Source organism: Ooceraea biroi, chromosome 9 (genome assembly GCF_003672135.1).
Source record: "Ooceraea biroi isolate clonal line C1 chromosome 9, Obir_v5.4, whole genome shotgun sequence".
NCBI lineage: Eukaryota > Metazoa > Arthropoda > Insecta > Hymenoptera > Formicidae > Ooceraea > Ooceraea biroi.
In genome coordinates, this window is record NC_039514.1 from 4,614,186 (window position 1) to 4,621,540 (window position 7,355).

Here is a 7,355-nt window from a genome sequence, read left to right on the forward strand (position 1 = left end):
GATCCAATTGCTCCGCTACTGTTTAATATTGTCCTGCAGAAAGCAGTCAGAGATGCCGGGCTGGATGTGAATAGAGGAACAATTTTTACCAAATCGAAAATGATACTGGGTTTCGCGGATGATCTGGACATCATAGGCAGAACTAGGCGAGATATGGATGAGGCCTTCAGCAAGCTGGAAGAAGAAGCAGCGAAACAGGGACTGAAGGTTAATGAGGAAAAAACGAAAGTCATGATGGTGTCACGAAAACCAATACAGAGCCGGAAACACATAGTAGCGGGACATACTTTCGAGGTAGTAGATAATTTCAAATACCTCGGAGCGATGATTACAAGGACAGCGGACGAAAAGACGGAGGTTGGGTGTAGAATGGCAGTAGCGAATCGTGCATATTTTGCACTAAGTAAGCTTATAAGGAGCCAATTAGTGTCTCGGACCACTAAAATCCTCCTGTACAAGACCCTCATTCGACCGGTGGCCACATATAGTAGCGAGACGTGGACGCTTACGCAGGAAACCCGCAGTAGGGTGGAATGCTTTGAGAGGAAGGTGCTGAGAAGAATTTTTAGACCGGTGAGGGAGGGCGACGAGTGGAGGATACGGAGGAACCGAGAGTTGATGGAGCTACTGCAGGAGCCTCACTTGTCGGTACATATCAGGCTGTTACGGTTGGGATGGTTTGGACATGTCAGGAGGATGGACGACAGTAGAATGACCAAACGCACTATGGATTATAAATATATTGGAACGAGACCGAGGGGGCGACCCAGAGCCAGATGGAGAGATGAGGTGAGGCAAGACATGCGGGAGTTGGGTATGCGATGGAGTGAGGATCGTGACGAATGGAAGAGGATGATTTGTCAGGCCAGGGACCAGTGGAGTCTGTAGAGCCATACAAGAAGAAGAAGTTGCTCCAATTCTTCGTCTTCAACTTTTTTTGGCATTCCACTGCGTTCTCGATCAGTAAGATCAAAATTGCCTTCCCGGAATCTCTGAAACCACTTTTTACAAGTTTTATGGGTCACAGCACCTTCACCCAAAGCGGAACAAATCATTTCAGCAGCCTGAGTAGCATTTTTCTTTAATTCAAAAGCAAATAGAATGCAGTGCCTCAAATGCTCCTTTTCGGATGACATCGTACTCACTACTGTTTTTTGAGGTTATGTCAGCAGGACTGCCAACTATTATAGTGCTTCTTAAGGGGATGCTGGAGCTGCTAGTGAACTTCTTCGCGATGGTGCTACCATTTGCACAAAACTGACAATTAAAATGCTTAATATAAAAATTTGGCAATTTGTACGCACAAAATCGCAAGTCAGCGACATGGGGACATAATTAAGGAATATGAGGATGCTTTTCGAAGTGACTTTAGAAGCGTCATAAAAGAGAATTTTGTGTTTTCCTTTACAGAATACAGGAAAACACAAAATTCTCTTTTATGACGCTTCTAAAGTCACTTCGAAAAGCATCCTCATATTCCTTAATTATGTCCCCATGTCGCTGACTTGCGATTTTGTGTGTACAAATTGCCAAATTTTTATATTAAGAATTTTAATTGTCAGTTTTGTGCAAATGGCAGCACCATTGTGAAGAAGTTCACTAGCATCTTCAGCATCCCCTAAAGCTTACGGTTGGCACTTTCAAATCACCGTAGGGCGGGAAAAAAATTTTAATTTGGACCAGAGTTACAAGACGTCAAATGTAAAGGCACCGAACTTATTTATATACCTAATACTTTCTTACCTAGCAATATCAAATAATCCGCAGAAATGTATAAAGTATCCCGTCATCAATATTGCTGTTCCCACTAAAGTAGCCACAGCTATGCAAACGGCTGAGTACAGATGCAGCAAAATAAAATACATATTTTTTTCTTGATCGACAAAATATTCAGTCATGATAAGCATTTTGAGATGTAACTTGGATTTATTTGTAAGAAAAGAGATCCGCAGAAGTGGCAAAGCAGAAATGGAGATGGATACACTGCCCATCGCTAACACTGAATATGTTTTAAAGAAATAATCAGCAAATTGATCATATAAATACACGTTCCTTAATACATCGAAATATAGTTATACTAATAATTCTTACATATAAATCTGTTACGTCCAGAGTTCCGTGAGCTCGAGGAAGGGCGCAACCAGACGCCTCTCGAGGTACGTAGGCACACAACCGCCGTACCTCGTGTGTTCGAGCCGACCGATACGTTTCGATTTTCGGGTCAACGACCAAAGTCGATTTTACCCTTTTATTTGAAACTGTCCCTCGATTTTCGGGTCAACGACCAAAGTCGATTTTACCCTATTATTCGAAACGGACACTCGATTTTCGGGTCAACAACCGAAGTCGATTTTACCCTACTATTCGAGATGGTCAACTCGATGGTCCTTTTTAGGTAAGGGAAATGAATCCTTATTACCAAGGATAGGACCTGTACGATCTGTCAAGGAATGGGGTGTTATACGAGGGTAGTTAGAAATAAATGAAACTTGGGTTTGTCACTTAAAACATTTCCACTAATATATTCTGTCTAATGGTTACATAAATGAAATTAATGAACCGCTAATGATACGTTTGACTATAATTTAGAATTTGGAGTACAAATTTATTCATGATTCTATTTCTTATAGATAGCGCAACTGTAATTTTTACTAACTTATAAAATCAAGACAAAATGATTTGAGAAAATTCTGATTAGAGAAATGATACATTTCCGAACATCGTTGGTAATAATATATATATATAACATAATTTACAATAACGGATAGATAACTATAATTTCGTAACGCATAATGGAGGTAATATTAGGTTGTTTATATAATTTTAAAATTCAAAAATTAAACTCGCATTTAAGCTCTCTATACTATTGATACATATTCGATATTTCAAAACTATAATGATAAATAAAATTAATCTACCGTATTCATACTTAAATGTCCTAATTAAACATAAACTCTCTAATATAAATCGCCGGGATTAATACAGGATGAACGCGGTGGTTGGTTATAAAAGGTATAAATGTGTCGGGACCAGCATTTTCGACCGCGATCCTGAGAGCAGGAATATTTATGGGTCCTGGCCCGCAGATTATAGTGGTAGGAGGGAGTGGAAGAGAATAGGTGGGAAAGAAATCTAGGAAGTACTCCAATAATAGGTGGAAGGCGCCCTGCGAAAAGTCCCTTAATGTAGGAATGGTAGGGATGAGCAGGCCGAAAAAATCGGGGTTCTCAAGGACTGAAGTTGGTGAGGGAAGGTAGGTACTTAGTTCGGGTGTAGAGGAAAGGATGGCCGAGTTTGGGGTTCGCCCGAACTCAGGAGAGGGGATGGGTGAATACCACCGTGGTGACAACTCAGGGAGGGAAAGGGGGGAGTGGTCGGGAGAAGAAGATGGATTCCCGATTACGCTAGATCCTGGTGACGGGATATTCACAAAAAGGGGTGAGTAACGCTCGGTGTTATCGGTTGTTAATTGTGCTGAATCGGTGTAAGATGCCCCTTTGGCTGCACGTCACAGTTTCTGCCTGTGTTTCTGTCGGGCTATTTTTGCGTCCGCGATTGAAATTTGACACTTATATGAAATAAGACGGAATTGATTCTTTGTGCCAGAAACCGAAATGAAACCACGAAGACGGTTGGAGGGGAGTAAAATGAAATTAATAATGAACTTAGGCTTACTTTTCTGGTACCGCTTCTTGGATGGAGTTAATCGTCAATGCGTTTGAGGAGGGAGCCAACCTGACCAGAGGTCCCTCGGGTGGAGTTCAACACTGACTCTAAGATTTAAGCTCGATGTCCCGATCACGGGAACGAAACAGTACGATATGCGTTGTAAGCCAACTGAAGATTGAAGAGGACCTCTGACCAAATTGTTCCCTTTATATAGGGCTAAAAGAGCGTAGGTGGGGATTATTTGTTTCCCAGAAGAAAGGAAGAGTAAAACAAATTCATTTCTATTGAAGCGCTTGGTTTTCCCGAATTGCAGCTGGTATCCGATAGATTTATGATTTTGTTCTTGAAAGTTAAAGTGCGGCACTTGTGAAGACCCCTCCGTTTACCATATTGCAATCCATGCTCACGTTTCCACTAGTCCATTTGCGTCGTATCTCTAGTTTGAATCTCTCCATGTATGGCAGATTTCTCAGTATTTAATTGTGGTGGATTACTTTTATTGTCGTCAGCGGGTACCGCTCCGCTTTTCCAGGTTCTGGAGCTGTCTTCGCTAAGTGATTTTAGCTCTTAATTCTGGTTGTTTATTACCCATCGGACGTTCCGGCCGAGCACAGTTGGGATTGAAAAAGCTGCGAGCCTTATGGATGGCATAACGCCTGTCCACCTGGCCCTCCTGCGCTCGTTCGATCATTTTTTCCGTTGGTGGGGTTTAGTTCTTATTTGTTACTTTTTCCTATTTCTAAATTTAATATTTTTCTTATGGAAGCGAGGAACTGTGGAGTCTCCTGGACGTAACAAATCCAATAGCACCATATTTTGCACTTTGTCCACATTTTTTTATTATAGCAATTTCGTTTTCGTCATTTAGCTTGCTACAGATGTATTGAAGGTTTTCCAACAGTCGCTTCATCTATCGTATCAAGAACGTATTAGACAATTCCCATTTTTGTGATAAATGCAAAAAGTTATAGTGTATAAAAGATAATATAAATAATATATATGTTTAAAAACATATTGCAAAAATTGAACTTACAACATGCCTATTAATCCAAAAAGAACTGTATTGAATGACGCACAAAAGAAGGAAAAGTGTTCTAGAGAAAACCTTAATGATGAAGTTAATAGTACATTCTGTAGTGAGAAATGTTGTAAGCTGCAATCAATGAATTTAAAAAATGAGGAAATTGCACACTCATTTGATTAGTACAAAATGCAGATATTTGTTGGAGATCGCTGAATTAACTTTAATGTATCTTTTGACATAATTTGTTATTGATTATTTAATCATTGTTTTGTTATTTGCATATGCTAATATTTTTAAGCAAAACAATTACGCCTTCGTAACAAAACATAACAAAGTTGATTAATTGACAAACGAAATTATTAAAAAGCAGAAAGAAGAAGAATTATTATGCTACTTATGGGGTTGAGTATACTTATATGGTTTTTATCCATTATTGAATCTGTTTAAAAAAGCTTATCCTTCATATAGTCATTAATTTATTCATATTAATTACAAATTAATGTGAACTGGTTACATTAATTATATGTTAATACAAGAGCATAACCAGCTGTTTATATATTCATAATATTGTTATTAAACGTTCGTAGTTATTACATAGAGTTTTATAACTTTGTATTGTTATTAAATGTGTAATATAAACTTTTAATCTTGCATAAAACTGAAAAGAAGTTCAGCAAATAAAATTTATATGTAATAAAAGTAAAAAATGACAATAATAGGTAATTATATAAATAAGAAATAGATGGCTATATATGTATGTATTAGGAGTGTGATTTAGTTTTGAGGGTTTTGCAACAGATGGCTGTAGTGTCAGTTTGTTCCAATAGCTGTTTCCGATAACTGTTGTTTCTTACAGTGTTGACATTATCCATGACATTTAGTAGCATTATAGCAATAGATGCAATAACAGTCGTGTTTATATCATCGTAAAAATACAACTTCCGAAAGAGCGTTTTCGACATGCGTTGCTTTTGTTTTTTAATCAAAAGAAAACTGCGGCTGACGGTTATAGAATTCTTGTGGAAACTTATGGTGATTCTGCCCCATCAATTAAGACGTGTGAATACTGGGTTTAGACGCTTTAAAAGTGGTGATACTGATGTAAAGGACAAAGAACACTCGGGACAACCAAGAAAGCTTGAAAATGCAGATTTGCAAGCATTATTGCACGAAAATCCAACACAATGCACTTCAGAACTTGCCAGAGCATTAAATGTTGATCGTACAACAGTTACGAAACATTTACATGAAATGGGAAAAATTCAGAAAGAAGGGAAATGGGTTCGACATGAATTATCGGAAAGTGCCATTGCGAACCGGTTGAACATTTGCATTTCGTTGATCGCCAGGCAAAAAAAGAAGAGTCTTTTGTCTCGGATTGTTACTGGGGATGAAAAGTGGATCTATTTTGATAATCCGAAACGCAGAAAATCATGGGTGGATCCAGGCGAACCATCAACATCCACTCCGAGACGCAATATTCACGGTTGAAAAGTAATGCTCTGTATTTGGTGGGATAGTGTACTATGAGCTGTTAAATCCGCATGAGACTGTCACGGCTGATCGTTATCGACACCAATTGTACAAGTTGAAGCAAGCATTGGACCAAAAACGACCACCAATTGCGAGTAAACGACGGAAAGTGATTCTTCTTCGTGACAACGCTCGACCTCACATTGCGTTATCAGTGAAACAAACACTATTAGAGCTTGAATGGGAAGTCTTACCGCACCCCGCGTATTCTCCGGACATCGCTCCATGCGATTATTATTTGTTCCGGTCGATGCAACACGCTTTAGAGGATACACACTTTCATAATTTGGAAGTGCGAAAATTCGTCGACGAATGGATCAACTGAAAAGAAGAGTGATTTTATCGTGGTGGAATCCATCTCTTGCCAGAAAGATGGGAAAAAGTGATAGAAAACGAAGGAAAATATTTTGATTAAGGTATTCATTCATTATCATATTTAAATACATGCGTTTTTGAGCAAAAAAAACCCTCAAAACTAAATCACACCCCTAATATATATGTATGTGGCTATACATATTTAGGGTGTCCCAGAGCAAGTGCGACAGCTGTTAATGAGAGATTCTTGAGAGTATTTGGAGACAAATTTCCTAATACTAAACTGTTGAGACTACAATAGTTTTTAAAAGAGAAGCGCTTAAAGTTGACTAATTGTATCGTCTAAAATTTGCGCGCTTAGGTATGCTACATTGCACAGTAGTGACAGGCTCTAAGTGCCCTGAGTCTGAATCATATGCGATATTACAATATCAATTTTTGATTCTTCTTGTCATTCATTTATACGCCAATAATGAATTGAACATTCTATTCATTCATTCTAACACTCACACATTTTATAAGATCTTAAAAATTTAACAAATAAATACGTTATTCGACCGTTAATTGGCAGCTCACTTTATTCAATTGCACATGTGACGTTTCGACCAAGGTTTCTGGTCCTTTTCAAATAATATAAATTACATCAATAACTTCATCAGCAATTTTGAAACACGGACACATTGTGAACGCAAAAGTCGTTAATTTCAAACTACAATACAAAACAATGAAATCAGTAAATAATCAGTAAAATGAATCAAATTACAATAAAATTCTCTACTTACATGCTCGCACATCAAAAATAAAACCGCATAAA